Raw genomic sequence first — 18,784 nt, 5'->3', positions numbered from 1 at the left:
TGGCAGCCTTTACCCAGGTATGGGGTTTGGGCAAATATTCACAGCTGAGATGTTAGACATGTGAAGAGGCTGCAAGCAAGCCTGGTCACCAATCCGGGCAGATGGGATTCTCACCTGTCCAGTTCTAATCAATGAGAGACTCCCTTCTGGATCAATGTGGAGCTTTTATCTCCTGGTGTATGGGGGCCACCTTTTCATCCACAGTGAAGATGCTCACTACCACCTTCACAGGGCCTAGACACTGAGGCCCCCAGCAAGGTTACCTGCGAAATCATTCTGTTCTGTTCAAAAACAGTTAGTGTTTTCTGTTCGTCAGGAGGAATGGGCTCTTGGGCTCCCTTCCCTAGAACTGAGCAAACATGGGAAAAGGCTGCCGGAAGCAAACTTTCATTAGATTTATCTCTAGGTGTAAAACACAAGCTTTTAAAAGCTAAGGGTTTCATTCAAATGAATACCAGAAATCTACACAGACACAACATTTTCTTGGACAGCTAACCTTAGGCATACATGGGGGCTAAACATTTCTTATGATTCAGAGTAGTGACTAGAGAAGGTATTAATATTTATAAAAGTTTTTCTCTATGGTGGAGGAAGTTAATAATTCCATAGTATCAAATGCTCTCTTCTGTGATAAATGTTAAAGTAAATGCAAAAAGCTTGTATTTACTTGTTCAGTTACCAGTGCTGTTGATGAAAAATAAAAACCAGCCCAAACAAAAAACAAAAATCCACTTTAAAACCTACCCAACTCAGTTCACATTAGCTGGAGATGGTGCTCACACTGCTAACAAATCAAAGAATGGAATGGAGATCCGGACCTTATAATAGATATGTATGTATGTATGTATGTATGTATGTGCCCACATACATACATACTTAAAATAGGAAACAGGAGTGCCAAGTCAGCCGCTCCTCATAAAAGGCAATGACTATCTGGGGGCATTTCAGGTTTGCTTCTTTGGCCAGCACCAAGTCAGCCTCATCAGAATCTTTCCACTTCATGAGAAACATCAGCTCTCCACTGTTGTCTGTGGCACCAATGATACATTCTGGATCAAGGCCCCGAGCAAAACCCCTTGGTTTGTCAACCTTTGGGGATGCACACTCAGCTAGATGCTCTAGGGAAGATCCAAACATCTGCTGCCCAAGGAAGGGCCCATACTCATGCTTCTTCTTGGACTTGCTATCATCTGACTCACTATCGGATAAAGACTTTCTCTTGGTGCCATCTTTTTCTTTACCAGCCTTCTGAGAATTCAGAAAGGCTTCAATTAACTCTGGACAATCTAAGTTTTCTTCGGGTTCCCACGTATTAGTGGCATCTGTAAATCCTTTCCACTTTAAGAAATATTCCACTTTCCCATTCACCACACCTCGGTCCAAGACCTTCTCCACTACAAAGTCCTCAGGCTCTGCTTCCTCCACTTTCTTGCTCTTGCCATTCTGTTTCTTTCCCATCTTTTGCTTTTAGGCCTAAAAAATTGACTAATGCAATATTGGTTGGGTATAGTAGGAACCATCTCTTTGAATTTCATGCTTTTCACTCGAGTTTTCAATGACCACTTGCTTTTGGCAAGTATTCACTCTGCTAGGCCTCAGCAGCTGTAATCAGCGTCATCTTGTTGGAGGCCATCTTCCCTGCAGACCCAGGAGCTATGGCCACCACTCCGAGGCCGGGCTGCCGCCGCCGCTGCTACAGTTGCCGCCGCCCAAGCATTATTCATTTTAAATATATTCTTAACACTGTGCTTTAAAGGTACTTTGCAGAATTATAACTCTGTAGTCTCTCCCCCACCTCTGGCCCCTACCCTAACCCCAACCAAGATGTCTATCTTTGAATCCTCTTTAAGAAATTGGATAAATTGGCAATAAATATGATAAAGGGTCTGCTGTGTTAAGAATATTGAACCATAGTACTATATTGGGCTTCTGGTTTAAATGGGGGGAAATTCAGAGTCCAGGTGAAAGAAAGAATCATTCCACTGAACATTTGAACCACTGGATTCACATCCAGACCCTGACATTTACAAACTACTGGACCCTAGAACACTTTGGAGTCACAATTTTCTCACCTGTAAAGGGGAAAATATTTGCATTTCAAAATTCACAGGGTTGTTGTAAGGAAAGTACTTTATAATCCCTAAAGAATGAGACCACTGTTTTTATTATTATGTTTTGTTCTAATATCAGTATATGCACTATGAAACATTTCTCAATGAAGTTAAAGTATAATAATGCCAACTACTCATGTCATTGCTTTATTATAATTTCTCTTCCTATCTCCTCTACTTTCTCAACCCCTTCCCCACCACCACCCACACACCCCAGCACCCCAGCACCCTTCCACAAGATTCTTCTCACTCTATTTCAAACATGGGTCATAAATGTTGGCTAGGCCCTGAGGCATAAGGTATTATGCAACTCAGTCCAGGAAGAGGGTCAGGGTGGGTTGATGTAAATTGGAATGTTTGGCATGAGTAGACCTGGCTCTCTCATAATCTGGGTCTGTAGTTTAATATCTATGTGCTCTTGGGTAACTGTCATACCCTCTCACTTTTCCTCTAATGAATGTTCTCCTTAAGGTCCCTGTCAACTGCAAATTCTATGAAACAAGGAAATTCTCCTCTTCCAAAGAAAATTAGTTTCATATCTTCAGAAACCAGGACTCTTGGGAATAGTCTTTAGTATGTTTATTTGTGACTCGTACCATATTAGAATCAACAATTATTTGATCTGCTTCACCTCTGTATCTATTTTCTCATCTTAATTATTTTGTTCATTTTTCACTATATCATTACTTTATATGGAGGCAGCTAGGTATCTCAGTGGATGCAGTGCCAGATCTGAATTTAGGAAGATTCATCTTCCTGAGGTAAATATGGCCTCAGACAATGTCTAGCTGTGTGATCCTGGGCAAGTCTTCTAACTCTGATTGTCTCAGTTTCCTATTCTGTAAAAATAAGGAAATGGCAGACCACTCGAGTATCTTTGCCAAGAAAACCTCAAATGGAGTCATGAAGAGTCTGACACAACTGAAATGCCTGAACAACTATTTATATACTTATTCTTTTAAATGAATCTCCAATATAAAGGAGTGGGGATTAAGCATGTCATCCAAAATTGGGAAGGTGAAAATACTCATTCCTCTAGTTGTTACTAAAGAGAACCTTTAAGCATCCTTAGCAGATTTCTATCAAAGTTCCAGTAGAATTCAATTCAACAAATACTAATGGAGAGGCAGTGTGTTAAACTGCAATTATTACTGGCTTTGGAATCAGAAGACTGGGTTCAAATCCAAACTCTTTCACTTAATACTTAAGTGACCCAGGACAAGTCACTTATCCTTTCTCACTTACTGTTTCCTCATTTGTAAAATGAGCTGTTGGAGGGAAAAGGGAGTGGCAAGAAAAGATCATTATCAAGTTGAAAAGGAGGAAAAGGTCAGTGAAGTTTTCCTAATAGAAGTGATACCTAAATCTGGCTTTAGAGGATACAGAAAGGAAGGGAATTTCAGTCGAAAATTAAAAAAAAAGGAAAACAAAAGTATAGATGCTAGGAAGGCATCAGGGGCACAGGAGACGGTATCCATTGAGCAACATAGAATACAAAGGAATTCTTATTTCATCAGGGGATTCTTACCTCATTATAGAATGTCTCATTTTCTTAAGGACACATAACTTAGTCTATAGAAATACCCTCAGGGTGTAGGAAGACCCCAGGAACACACACACACACACACACACACACACACACACACACACATATGCTTAGATCAAAAGTGTAAAAATGCAGAAGCATATTGCTCCCAAGAAGGGTCATCTATCTGTACAGACTTACCTCTAGGCAACAGGGGCCCTGTGTGGCTTCAAATTCTTTCAGATCTTAGTTCAACTAGATAACCTCAAAGTATCTCCATGACACCATGACACTAACTTATGATTTTACAAGGGCAAATTTGGGTGGGGATGGATAATAACATCAGCTAGAATTTATTAATTTATTAAATGTTTCAAAGCTGGCAAAGCATTCTTAAAATGTATGATTAGTAAGAATGATTCCCCAAAGTATGAATTCATGAAGTCTATATAAAGCCAGGGCTTAGGTTCCATGCCAGGGCCCCAGAAATTTTATTTAGACTTTGAAATACACAGACAAACCTACAGATAAACAAAAGGCAAACATGCAAGTAGACATACACACACACATTTCACCACTACCTTCAATGCTAATACCCATAACAAGGTGAATTTATGTAATTTTTCAAGATTTTCCAAGTATTTTCCTTGCAGCAATCTTGTGGAGGTAAGGCCAGTATATTTAATCCCATTTTACAGTTGAGAAACCTGAGTCCCAAAGAGGTTAGAGGATTTGACTATGGTCTGACAGCTAATATATGTCAATACTAGGATTCAAATGCAGATCCTCTAAGTATAAAAACAAGATAAACTTTCCATTGCATTACACTTCTTTTATTTTTTCCTCCTTTCCCATTTAATAGACACTGAACACCTTTGAGGAGTATGGGTACATCTTTTAAAAGTAAGTTTCCTGCTCAGTACTTTAGACAACAAATGGATGATTCTACCAGAATTCTGTCACTAGTAAGTTAATTAAGAATAGTTTATAATAATTAATTACTAGAATAATTAAGAATAATTTAAATATACCACAGACCAAAATTTTGAAGATTTGAGTCCTTTAGAGTGAGACAAATTGTTACTTTGGATAGTCAATCCATGGAGAAAGGACTGCATTTGTTGTTTCTTTTTATTATAACTTTCAGCCAATTGCAAGTACTAATGAAAGCAATACAAGCTAATTCTCCTTCCTTCCGTTCTCTTCTTCCTTCAGGAAGGAGGTACACTGTGAAGTTCTCAGAGGACACGATACAAAATTTAGATACATAGCTGCCTAGATGATGAGATGATGAGAAATTATTATACCCCAAAACTACTGTGTGGCACAAAGCCTGGATTTGGATCCCAAAGCAATTATATGCTCTTTGGCAAATCATTATAGTTCTCTAAATCTTGGTTTCTTCATCTATAACCTCAGAACTAGTATTGGCTAGGCACTAAGTGTTTAAAGTAACTCAGGGAAAGTCAACATAGTAAAGTACATTCAGCAATACAGCCAAACTCTCCCAATATTCCCTTATAAGCAATTTTGAAATAACTCCTCAAATCCAATTCTGACCAAAAAAAGGTCAGAGTTAGACATTTTTTCAGCTAAAATAACTTAGGAGAGGTCTATGACACCAAAATGAAAGCTGGGCCAGAACACAAATGGTGGCAGCACAAAATGTGGGGCTTGGAGGGTTAGAAGCAGTCCATATAGACAGAAGGAATGTGTATGAATCAATTTTATTGGGATGATCTTAAAAAATGAAGGGATGAAATAAAAGAATGCACTGGGATAAGGGACAAGAGGGAGAAGAATGGGAAAAATTATCTCCTATAAAATAATTTTATAAGGAAAATGTTTTCTAAGTGGAAAAGGAGGAGGTGGGTGAAAGCTTGAACCCGACTCTTATCTAAGAAATACACAGTAATCATAACTGTGAATGTGAAGGGACATACCTACCCACCAAACAGAATGAGATAATAGAATGGATTAGAAACCAGATTCCAACAATATGTTATTTACAAGAGATGACACACAGAGGATTAAAATGAGGGCTAGAGCAGAATCAATTATGCTTCAACTTTATTTTAAAAAAGAAGCAGGGTTAAAAATTATGGTCTCAGACAAAGCAAAAGCAAAAACAGACCTAAATAAAAAGATATTCAGAAAAACTACAATTTATTAAAATATTTATTAAAATATACTGAAAAATTCTACAGCAAGTTTCTCTGATAAAGGCCTCATTTATCAAATATATAGGTAACTGAGTTGAATTTATAAAAATATAAATGATTCCCCAAAGGTCTATAAAACTGTGCATACGCTTTGATCCAGCAATTCCACTTCTGTCTTTATCTGTTGAAAAAGATCAAAGGGGAAAGAAAAGGACCCATGTGCTCACAAATACTTACAGCAGTTCTTTCTGTGATGGTTAAGATTGAAAATTGAAAAGACACTCATCAATTAGAGAATGGCTAAACAAGATGTGGCATATGATTGTATTGGAATATCATTGTGCTACATGGAATGATGAGGGGGATGGTTTAGAAAAACTTGGGAAACCTTATATAATCTTATACAGAGTGAAATGAACAGACTAAGGAGAACATTATATACAGTGACAGCAGTTTTACACGATGATCAACTGTGAGTACCATGGCTATATTGATCAATGCAATATCCAAGACACTTTTTTTAGGTTTTTGCAAGTCAGTGGGGTTAAGTGACTTGCCCAAGGCCACACAGCTAGGCAATTATTAAGTGTCTGAGGCCGGATTTGAACTCAGGTACTCCTGACTCCAGGACTGGTGCTCTATCCACTGTGCCACCTAGCCACCCCAATCCAAGACACTTCTAAAGAATTTATGATGAAAAATGCTATCCATCTTCAGAGAAAAAAGATGGTGGCTCCTGGTTGCAGACTGAAATGTAATTTTTCATTTTATTTATCTTCCTCTTTTTGCAACATGACTAATATGGAAATATGTTTTGCATGATTTCATGTTTAGAATTGATATTACATTTTCTTGCCTTTTCAATTAATGGGGGAAGAGTGGGGGAGAATTCAGAACTCAAACTTTAAAGACAATGAGTGTTAAAAAATAAAGAATAAATTCATTTTAAAAAAAAATTTTCATGTAAAAACTATAAATACAAAATCTCTCATGGACACTGTGCATTAGTTATCAGAACTTTCTAACTACTATCTATTAGAAGATGAGATTGTGTTCTAACAATTCTAATACTAGTTTAACAAATAATATTTATTCATTTACCACTAACCAGTTTTCAAAGAGACAACTATAAATATAAATGCCCTCATTCTGACCAACAGAAGCAGCACTGCCCAAGTTATCTCTGGGCAATCATCAACAATTTTTACAGTTTCAGAAGTCTGAACTGAAGTCAATTTTTGTAAATATTGTCACTGTATTTTTCCAGTTGAATAGTGCAATCTGATAATAATGGATTGAGATCACTGTTAAATGAAACTATCCTTTTATGTGAAGTACATTCATTAACCAAACTTTGGGTCTATAAACAAGGCAGTTCAAGAAGACTTTATTCCAAGGTGGAAAATACTCTATAATTCCAGTGTAGAATGAATTTAATATACACTTCCTGATTTGAATACTATCAATATTAAAATAACTAGGAAGAAACAAATTTACATATTTCCCATAATGTCTTTATAGGATTACAGTCAACTTTAGATCAATAGAAACCTAATCACTATCTGTTCCTCAACACAACTTTTAAGAATAAAAAAAGTTAAATTCTAGAAATATAAAAAAATGAGAAGTAATGAAAACACACCATTCCTAAATCCATTGGTCCACCAAACTCAGAATCATTTATAATTTTGAAAACAGTGGTTTTGATGTACTGATAAAATCAGAAATCAGATTGTAAGAAGTTAATAAAAGTGATAGAAAGTGAAAAATATTTATTGTAGATGGTCTTCTCAAGGAGTTTTGTCACAAAGAAGAGATTTGCTTTGATAGTAAGGATGGAAACATGAAGTGTAAATTTTTTTAGAGGATGAAGAAGATAATAGGCATTTTTGTAGAAAACATGGAAACAGTTAATACACAGAGAATGATAAAGGTAAATGATAAAGTGGTGCTTAAGAAGAAGGCAATGTGTTAGAGGAGACAGGATGAAAAGGGATCACTTGAGTGGGGAAAAGAGTTTGTCTTGTTAAGGAATGTGGTCACCTCTTCATGTGATACAAGCAAGGAGAAGACAATGACAAAAGGAACAAGAGTGATATGAAATGTTTAATAGAGGAGGAAATAGAGGTTATGATAAATTATCTCAACCTTTTCTGTAAAATATTAGGCAAAATTCTTAGTTAAGAGAGTTAATAGAGGGGGAGCCATTGGAGGTTTTGAGATGGAATGAAAAGGTTTAGATGAGTTATTGTGGAGAAAAGGATAGTGAGGAGCACCTAGCAGTAGTCCCAGTTGACCCTATGTTATATAAATTTTTTAGTGGACCTAATAAGAGTGGTTGCATGATTTTCTCTACCTTTATTCAGTAGCATGCATGAAAGGTGAAAATAGTAGATAGTGGGGGTGATCCAACGCTGAAACTTGGGAGAACATAAGAGGGATTTGGGGGGGCCAGGAACTCAAGAGAAGAAAAACAGTGTAGAGTTCATCTGATTCACTAAGAGGTCAAGATAGGAAAAAGAAGAGAGTGACAAGTATAGGACTGATGATCTGTGAGACTAAGAAGGACTTGTGAAATTTTAAAAGTTCAGGAGACCTTGTTTCTGCATTACTTAAATATTTTATTAATAATGCTAGTATTTTTTAATAAAAAAAAGTTAGTCATTTGGCTGTCTCATAGAACAAAGGTCTATCATGGCAATACATTCACATTTTATATGCCCTTGGATAAGGAGGCATACTTGAGGGTGATAATCAGCTGTGATTGGTTAACAATGAGAAAATGAATGTTACAATGAGAGGTTGGGTTATATTACAGTGAGGGTTTTGAGGTATATGATGTGGATTATCCAAATCTTGATCAGAGAGACTTAACAATTTCCACATCATCTGTCTGACAAAAGGGAGAATCAACATTTTCTTAGACCAGTCTAAGAAACACAATGAGTAGGAATGTATCCATTAGCCTAAACTTAGAATTTCTTTTACTGTCCTTCATTAGAGCTCAGTCATCCTGACAGGACAAGTCTTAAAGAGTTATTTCTGGATAAAGAAATAGAAAAGGGAAAAAATATTGATCCGATTCAAGTAGTTATTAATGCAAGAGAGAAATTAATCATTTTTCTCAAATTGAAGATGAAGGTAGATACAAAGAATAAGGTTTGGGTAAGGCAGAGAGGAGAGCTAAAAGCCAATAGATTATGCTCAGAAAAGGGGATATCGGAAGTTTTTTAAATATGGAGGTGGCACAGTTGCGGGTAATAGCCGGATCAAGGGAGAATCATCTTCGTATATGATTGAGTTGAGATGGAATAGATAATGGAAAGAGAGCAGGTTGAGGAACTGAGTGGTTAATGTGTTTGAGGAACAGTCAATAATTTTTGAATTCCTTTTGTATGAGGACAAAAATTGAGGAGGAGAGAAAAATTGTAAGCTATATACTCCTTGAGGAAGGGAGGGGAGTTGCTTGGAGGTCTATAGATAATAGCTCAAAGGTTTATGATTGGGTAGTAGATATGGATGACATATCTATCCTCAAAGGAGGGAGAGTTATTGAATAATAGAGATAAGGAAAGAATGTGTAAGTGGCAATGAAAACAAGGAGCATTCTAGCTCTCTTGACAAGGGAAACTAATTTTTAAAATAAGCAGCAGGTACTGAAAAGGCAGCCTCTGTTAAATTGGGTGTCTTGCTCTGCAGTGAAATTTTCAAGACTTCTGCAAACAAGGGATTCAGAAGAGAGGGGCTGGGAGCTCCACACTGATGATATAAGTGGTTTAATAATCAAAATAGTTTACTTACATAGGGGTATTCTGAGAATACAAAATGAAATCTCTGCAAAGACCCTCAAAAAGTCCTGTGGAAATTGTAGAAATCAGACAAAGGTGGGGGGAGGAGTTATAGGGTATGTTAGTGGGAATTGACTGATATTTTTATATTTCTCTGCTCAGCATTGGGCTTGGGTCCCAGACATGTGGGTGTCATATCAGAACTGTTTTGGCTGAAGTTCCAGGCATGCAAGGCCACATACTGGTCACTGTGCCCTTATTGTTATTATTATGACTTTTACCAATAGGGACATCACAGTGGGGGTAGGAGAAACCTGGTTTCAGTGGCTGCTAGAATATGAGAGGAGAGGAAAAACTTTAAAATGAATAAAAATGTGTGGCTTATGAAATAAATCCTCCAGAGTGCACAGTGGCTTGGTAGTATTTTGCTGAAACTTTGAGGTAAGAACTTGGGGAGAGTGAAAATTAAAAATCAATTGGTAGAGGATAGAAAATGGGGCTCATTATCACTGGGACATAAAGGCTATGATAAGGTGAGAATATGACCATTGAGTAGGAAATCCCACTCTTCTTTCCTGAGGAGATTGGAAATCTGGTAGGAGATATTCTAAATATTTTCCTCTCCCTTCATATTCTAGCAACCACTGAAACCTGGCTTCTCCTACCCACAATATGGGATCCTTATTGTTGAAAGCCATAATATCAACAAGGATACATTATTACTGCTCAAGATTTCTACCCAAAGTTCAAGGTCAAAAGGGAGACCTGATTTCATTTCACCTCTTTCTTTTAAATATTGGAGATTAGGGAAGGGATAGAATACCAGGAGATGGAAGTAGAACCTAAACAATAAGAATTGAAAGACTCATTTCCCACTGACTTTTCCCCTTCTCTTTCCTCAGGGGACAGGCACAGCAGGAGATGGAAAGCCTAAGATCAGAGAGAAAATCAATCCTCTTCCCACTGGACAATTAGAGATCATGTTGACTGGTATAACCAGAAGTGAATGTTTCTACTTCCAACTATTGCTCCTACTTCTGGTCTCTTGGAAAATGCACATTAGATATAGTTCCTCATTCTCACATTAACATCTGAAAATAATTGATAATATATATCATGTCTCACCTGAAACTTATTTTCCCCAGGCATGGTAACTCACTATTCAGGTAGCCCTCCTTTGGTTGTGCTCCATCCAATTTGTTTAACTAGGTAGCAGTAAGACAGAATAGTAAATAAGAACACTGGATTTGGAATCAGGAAAATTTCAGTTCAAATCCCACCATAGACACTTCCTAGCTGTGTAATCCTCTGTATATTATTAGACTTCTCTCATCAACAGTTTCTTAAACTGTAAAATGGGGATCCCTAATTTACTAAGTTGTATGACTTCTAATGAATAATAATGATTTACATGAATAGAAAGACTCATAAATATAAATATTCATATATTTACATACACACACACACACACATACATATATATGTTTGTGCTTTAACCAGACATTTGAATTTCTCTCTATAGGGAGTTCCTTGATGAGGAAATTCCTTTTTCCAACATAGTTCAGGACCAATTTTACAATTTATAGTCCTAGGACACAAAGAAATTAAATGACTTGGGGGCAGGTAGGTGGCACAGTGAATAGAGCACCAGTCCTGGGATAAGGAGAACCTGAGTTCAAATCTGACCTCAGACACTTAATAATTACCTAGCTGTGTGACCTCAGGCAAGTCTTGCCTTGACAAAAAAGAAGAAAGGAAATTAAATGACTTGTCCAGGATCACACAACTCAAAATGCTTTACAAGTAGCATTTCCTAATTACAAGTCCAACCCTTTGTTTTCTTCATCATGCTCCCTATCTAATATGAGTTCACTAAGAGTGTCAAATGATGACAGAAGATAGATCAACATGGCAGTGCATAATTAATTACAAGACAGTTACATAAACAACCATTTCAATCATAGTTTAGAGGAAGGAGAGATTATTTTATTCCTTCATTTAACAAGCATTTTGAAGAATTGATTTTGTTTATAATACTCTGCTAGGCTTTGGGGGAAGGAGTGATATAAAGATTAGGTGAGCCTCATCCAGACCTCAAGGTGGAATAGAGGGATAAATTATGAACACAGATAAATGTGATGTTTTAGAATTACACAATTAGTTCATCAAAGAAATGTTTTTGTAAAATTTAAGGAAGAAGTTTTTATCAACTCTTCTCCCTAAGCCCATGGCTTGAGTAACAAGGCTTTTGGAATAATAGTATTATAGATATAATCTTTCCAGTATCATATAAAGACAGAATATTCATTTCCATAAAGTTTGATTCCTCACCACAGACAAACTCAACTCACACAGGCTTCCTTTAAGTTCATAACATGTTGTAAGCCAATATCACATTTGCAGTTCTGTATCACACCTTTATTCCATGATATTTTGACTTCACTTCCATGTAGTTGCTCCTTCTTCTAAACTAAATGGATATCCTTTACATGTGTATGTAGATGTAGATGAATATATATACAAATAAATATATTAATGTATGTGTGTGTATTTCATGATGTTATGTGTTACATTGGTGCATGACTATTGTAAGTCAAACATCATTCACAATATCATGATATCCATTAAGTTTTGGATCTGGGTGTGGTTTCTCTATACCAATCAATGATATCTTACATGCTTTTATTGTAGTAGAATAGTCATTCAATTTGAAAATAGGAACTGCATTCAAACTTGAAAACCAAAATGTTACAGGATATAGTTGAGATAGATAGACACATGAACAGACAGTTAGCTAGATAGACAAAGTGTAAAATTTCTTGCATATCTGTGAATATTCATATTCATATACATATATATATATATATATATATATATATATATATATAAACATTTGTATATATAAATGTCACCTTCCACAGGGTATATCCATTTCCTCTTTGAAGTGACTGGCTCACTCCAACCTATACTCATCCTGGCAGGCTTAGAGTCTACAAATAACCCTATTTAGGGAAGAGCTTCTCCCCCAACTATACATTCTAGCTTTTCAGTCTTTATATAAGGTGTTTCCTCTCTAAATGCCCCACCTCTTATAAGAAAGCCTTTTCTAAAGATTCCTTCTTTAATTCTACACTATCTTTCTATTGATTACTTCTAATTTATCCTATCCACACCTTATTGATGGATGGTTCTTTAGTATTGTCTTCTTTCATTAGATAGTGAGATCCTCAACAGCAATAACTATCTTGTTGCTCTTATTTGTATCTCCAATTCTTAGCAGAGTGTCTAGCTGGGTCAGTACCTACTTAAGAGTGTGAGTTTATTGACATGCACAACCAGCCACTCACAAAGGAAAATAATCAGTGTTAGAGAAGATATGGGAAAATTGGGAAACTAATGCTCTGTTGGTGAAGTTGAAATTGATTCAGCTATTCTGGGGATCAGTTTGGAACTATGACCAAAATACTATGAAAGAATAAATACCTCCAATACCACATCTATATCCCAAAGAGACCGTAAAAAGCAGGAAAAGTCTCAAAAATATGCTCAAAAGTATTTATAACAGTCTTTTTGTAGTGTCAAAGTATTGGAAATTAAGGGAATACTCATCAATTGGGGAATGGCTGAACAAGTTATGGTATTTGAATGTTATGAAGTACTATCATTCTGTAAGAAATTATGAGTAGCCAAACTTTGGAGAAGCATGGGAAATTTTGCATTAATTCATACTGAGGCAAATGAGCAGAACCAAAGAATATTATACACATTAACAACATTTTGAGATGATTAACTCTGATGAATACAGATTCTCTCAGTTCAGTGATCAAGGATAATCCTGAAAGACCTGTTATGGAAAGTAACATCCACATCTCAAGATAAAACTATGAGGTCTAAATGCAGAGCAAAGAATAATATATTCACATAATACTTCTTTTATGTTTTTTCTTTCTTTTTCATGTTTTCCCCTTAGTTCTAATTCCTCTTTCCCAGTATGACTAAAACATATATATGTTAAAAAAAAATACAACTGTACTTGTACAACCTTTACCAAATTGTTTGCCACCATGTGAGGGGAGTAGGGAAGGGAGAGTGATAGAAAAACATAGAACTCATAAACTTGTAAATGAATGAATATTGAAAGCTACCTTTGCATGTAACTGGAAAAAAACAAAATAAAATAATAAAAAAAAGTTTTTTTAAAGAATTTGTCTAGATTCTTATAAATAGAATCAAAATGACTTTAAACTTAACAAAAGGGGAGAGAGGCAGAAAAATAAACTTATGTACAGATACTAAATAAAGACCATGGAAAGCAGCTATTATAGAAGGCAAACAACAATAGTAGAGATGCCAGGAAGCTATGAGACACAGACCAAAAAATAAAAGAATCAACAGTTAAAAACAACTATGACTTCAGATATGTATAAGTGTCAAATCTATAAGATTAGGAGTCATTCCTCAATTAATAAATCATCACAAATAAAGTTTTCCAGTGAAGAAATCAAAATAATTTAGAGTAATATAAAAATGTTCTAAATCATTATTGATAGAGAAGTACAAATTAAAACAACCTTAAGATATCATTTCACACTTTTCAGACTGGGTAAAATGATATAAATGGGATAAAACAAATATTGGAGGGAATGTGTAAAAAATTATAAACTAAAAATTTGGAACAGTGAACTGGTCCAATCATGTTGGAGAGCATCTGGAATTAAAAGTTATTAAATTGGTTATAACTTTTGACTCAGCAATATCATTAGTAAGTCCATTTCCAGAGATGATTTGGGAAAAGGGAAAAGAAACTATGTTTTAAAATATTTATAGCAACTCTCTTTGTGGTGGCAAAGAACTGGAAATTGCAGAGATGCCTGTCAATTGAAAAATGAATGAGCACATTGAAGTATATGATCGTGATGTAATACTGCTATTCTGTAAGAAATGATGAACTCAATGATCTTAGAAAAGGAAGGATGGAGTTGCACAAAATAACGAAGAGCAAAATGATCAAAACCAAGAGAAGGTTATGTAGAGTGACAGAAATATTGTTTTAAGTACAGTTTTAAGTGACTAAGATAATTTGACTATTGTAAATACCCAAATTATGTACAAAAGACACATGAAGGAAGATGCTAGCTGCATCCAGAGAAAGAATTAATAAATAGAAGTATATATAGAATGATTTTACACACACACACACACACACACACAAACACACACACAAACACACGCACACAAACACACACACACATACAGGATGGGGAAAGGAGGGGGGGAAAGGGAAAAAGGAAAGTTACATGATAAATGTATTGTGTTTGTATGTGTGTGTGTGTGTAAAACAGTAATAATAAGTTGTACATAATAGATTTGCTATTTCATGTGCAATCATTTTTTCTATTCTAATATATTATAGAAATACTTGTATTATTTATTATTTTCTTTTATTTTTAGTGAGGCAGTAGAGTTAAGTGCCTTCCCCAAAGTCACACAGTTAGCAATTATCAAGTGTCTGAGACCAAATTTGAACTCAGGTTGTCCTGACTCTGGAGCCAGTGCTCTATGCACAGCAACAACCTAGCTGCCCCTGTATTATTTCTGAAATTCAGAATAGGAGAAAGATAATTATAGGTGAAAAGTCAAAATGAATAGAAATTTTCATGAAAGGAGGCAAATTTGACATTTAGGACTCCTGAGATTTTGTTGTGATGAGACCTGTGATTGGAATATGATTCTCAAAATATATGTCCCACTTCAAATCAATAAAACAGAGGAGAATAAAAGGCATATATGTGGATATATATACCATATATACATATATATATATACCTATTATATACATATACATATATATGTACATGAATATATGTGTGTATATGGAAGATCCAAGTTTGAATCAGACCCTAAATGTTTACTAGTTGTTTGACACTACATAAATCACTTAACCTCTGTTTTCCTCAACCTGTAAAATGGTAATAGTAATTGCACCTACCTCCTAGGATTGTTGTGAGGATCAAATGAGATAGTCATTGCAATAATTTTAACTCAATACTTGATGTATTATTACACACACACACACACACACACACACGGAGACAGAGACAGAGACAGAGACAGTGAGACAGTGACAGAGACAGAGAGGCAGAAACACAGAGGGGAGAGAGAGAGAGAGACAGAGAGACAGAGAGACAGAGAGACAGAGAGACAGAGACAGAGACAGACCTGGTGGAAAACAAAGGCAAAAATGCAAAGGATCACTATCACTATTAACAGGATACTACATAAATGGCCAAAGGATACAGAAAGGCAGTTCTCATATAGAGAAATCAAAGCTATCCATAGTCATATAAAAATTGCTCTAAATCTTTATTATTACAGACATGCAAGTTAAAACATCTGAGGTATCACCTCACAGCTCTCAGATTGGCCCAATATGACTAGAAATGAAAATGATCAATGTTGGAGGGGCAATGGGGAAACTGGGATATTAATGTATTAGTGGTGGGGTTGTGAACTATCCAACTTTTCTGGAGAGCAATTTGGAATTACACCAAAAGGTCAATAAAAATATCCATACATTTTGATCCAGCAATATCACTACTGGGCCTGTATCCCTAAGAGATCACGAAAAAAGTACATGCACAAAAATATTCACAACAGTTCTTTTTTGTAATGGCAAAGAATTGAAAATTCAGGGAATGCCCATCAATTTGGGAATGGCTGAACAAATTGGAGTGTGTGTGTGTGTGTGTGTGTGTGTGTGAAGGAATAGTATCATTCTATAAGAAATCATGAGAGACAGAATTTCAGAAAATCCTGGAAAGACTTGTATGAACTGATGCTGAGTGAAATGAACAGAACCAAAAGAACATTATACATATTAACAATAATATGGGATAGTGATCAACAGTGGTGGACTTGTTCATTTCAACAGTACAATAAACAAAGACAATTTTAAAAGACTTATGATAGAAAATACTGTCCATATTCAGAGAAGGAACTGTGGAGCTTAAATGAGATCAATGCTTATTTTTCTTCAATTTTTAAAAGGTGTCTTATGTGTTGTCACGTTTTTCTCTCTAATGCTTTTTTTCTTCCATTTGGATCTTATTCTTCTCTCACAACATTTTCAATATTGATCTATGTTTAGCATAGTTATAAATATAGAGTTTATATCAGATTGATTTCTGTCAAGAGGAGTGGAGAGGGAAGAGAGGGAGAGATAAAAATTGTAAAACTCAAAACATTGCAAAAAAAAAGATGGGTAAAAATTACCATTGGATGTGGTTGGAAAAACAAAGAAATAAAATATTTAAACAAAAAAACAGGATATCATATAAGTCACCTAAACACAAAGAGAAAATAGATGAAAATAGGAATAGATGAACAAATGCCTTCTCCAGAAACAACTAAGGAGTGGTTTCTTGAATGATGTATTCCTTCTCAAATTAGTTTAGTTTTCTTAATTCTACCTGAAACCATTGTTTTAAGAATCACAGAATTAATTGGACATTTCTACTATGTTGCTTGCTAGACATGATATTGTCTCAGGATAGTTTTGTATTTCCTCAGATGTCTTTAAGGAAGATATGGACCACAAAATTATCTAAGCTATTGTAAGCAATATTTCAGGATGAAAGGATGATATGGACTCCTAGGAATGCCTTGCCAATTTTTTCATTACTTTTTCATTACTTAATCTGACATTTCACATTGGACAAATCAAATGAAAATGTATTAAATGATGACAGTTTGTAGAAATTCATGTTAATTGCCAAGAATATAAAAGACCTTTATGACCAAGGATCAGCTCTTTAAAAGTCTAATGGGATAAAGCATACAAATAATTGCACCAGGGGAGAGCAAAAAGGAAAATCTAGCAAAGTACTATGAGAATGTCAAGAGGATGAAATCACGTTCATCTAATGTTGGATGGGGAGTCAGGAGGAAGAGATCAGGGACATCAGAGGAGCCGTCTAAAAATGAGGGGGCATCTGACTTAGACCTAGAATCCATGAGTCAAAGTTGCAGTCAGATTAAATATTAAGCATTAAATATTTGCCATCTCCCTAATAACAAACGAATAACAGATGGACTGACAGATATATAAACTGTATCCCACATAAATACAAAAAGTCAATCAGGAGTTAATAAATTTAGTTGACTATACCAACAACTCAATTGTGGAGGCCAGTGGAAATTAGTGAGCATATATTATCAAATCTGGTATTTGAAGGATATGTATTTCCTTCATATGGTTAGAGCAACAGGTTTGAATGAATGACAACAAGTTTTGTGACCTTGAGTAAGTAAGTGATTTCAACTCTCTGAACCTTGGTTTCTTCATCTGTATAATGGTGACAAGGAAGGACTTAGATTAGATTGCCATATTCCTTTCTAGCTTTAACATTTTGTGGCTTTATCAAGTCTCATTATTAATATACTAGTAATTTTCACTTATACTACAAATTACTTAAAAGTACTTTCCTATGGAATGCTCCATTTAGTATTTTATAAACATCATAACTGATCAGGAATGAATAAATCATTATCATCAGTCTATGAGATAGATAGCTATGTGTATCCACACTTATGCACATATACATACTCTATGTAACACATTAACTGTCTCTCTGTACATAGTGGACAGAGTTTCTTTGTTTAGATGACAGGACTTTCTTGTTTGGTTTGGATACAAATGCGAAAGTTCAAATGGCAATTTTAATGAACTCCTTTAATTGGTATTCGTTTTACAGTGCAGCATACAGTAAAGAGAGACTTGTTTATCTTGTTAAGTTAAATGATGCTGTCACCAAGGCAACCTAAAGAAGAAGGTATATGGCATTTCCAAAGACCTTATTCTTAACATGCATTAGTTTGACATTGATTAAAATACCACACATTGTAAAACGTGTGAAAGAAGGGGAAACCAGGCCAGAAAAAATATTTTGTTCCCTCAGGTAAGTAAAATCTTGGATTACATGTTCCTCGTGTGTGTTAGGCCTGGTCAGAGGTTAACCTACTTTGAATGCTCCATCCTAATTTAACTATGGGAATTGGTGTTTTTATTATATAGTGTGGAGTATCTGTAAGAGAGTAATGACTAGCAATAGGGTGGAATCAGTTCACTTATGCTTCTATGTATGAGCCTTTCTTAATAAGACAGGGAGTTTAGGGAAAGCATTTCAGGAATTCATTTTA

The 18,784-nt window shown here is 35.4% G+C and overlaps 1 pseudogene; it reads right to left on the bottom strand.

Moving 5' to 3' along the window:
* Positions 1 to 876: 876 nt before the first annotated feature.
* On the bottom strand, positions 877 to 1,458 carry LOC141519305 (chromobox protein homolog 3 pseudogene; annotated as a pseudogene).
* Positions 1,459 to 18,784: the final 17,326 nt, after the last annotated feature.

Source organism: Macrotis lagotis, chromosome 3 (genome assembly GCF_037893015.1).
Source record: "Macrotis lagotis isolate mMagLag1 chromosome 3, bilby.v1.9.chrom.fasta, whole genome shotgun sequence".
NCBI lineage: Eukaryota > Metazoa > Chordata > Mammalia > Peramelemorphia > Peramelidae > Macrotis > Macrotis lagotis.
Note: the sequence above shows the minus strand (reverse complement) of the source record. Positions and strands in the feature narration are given on the sequence as shown.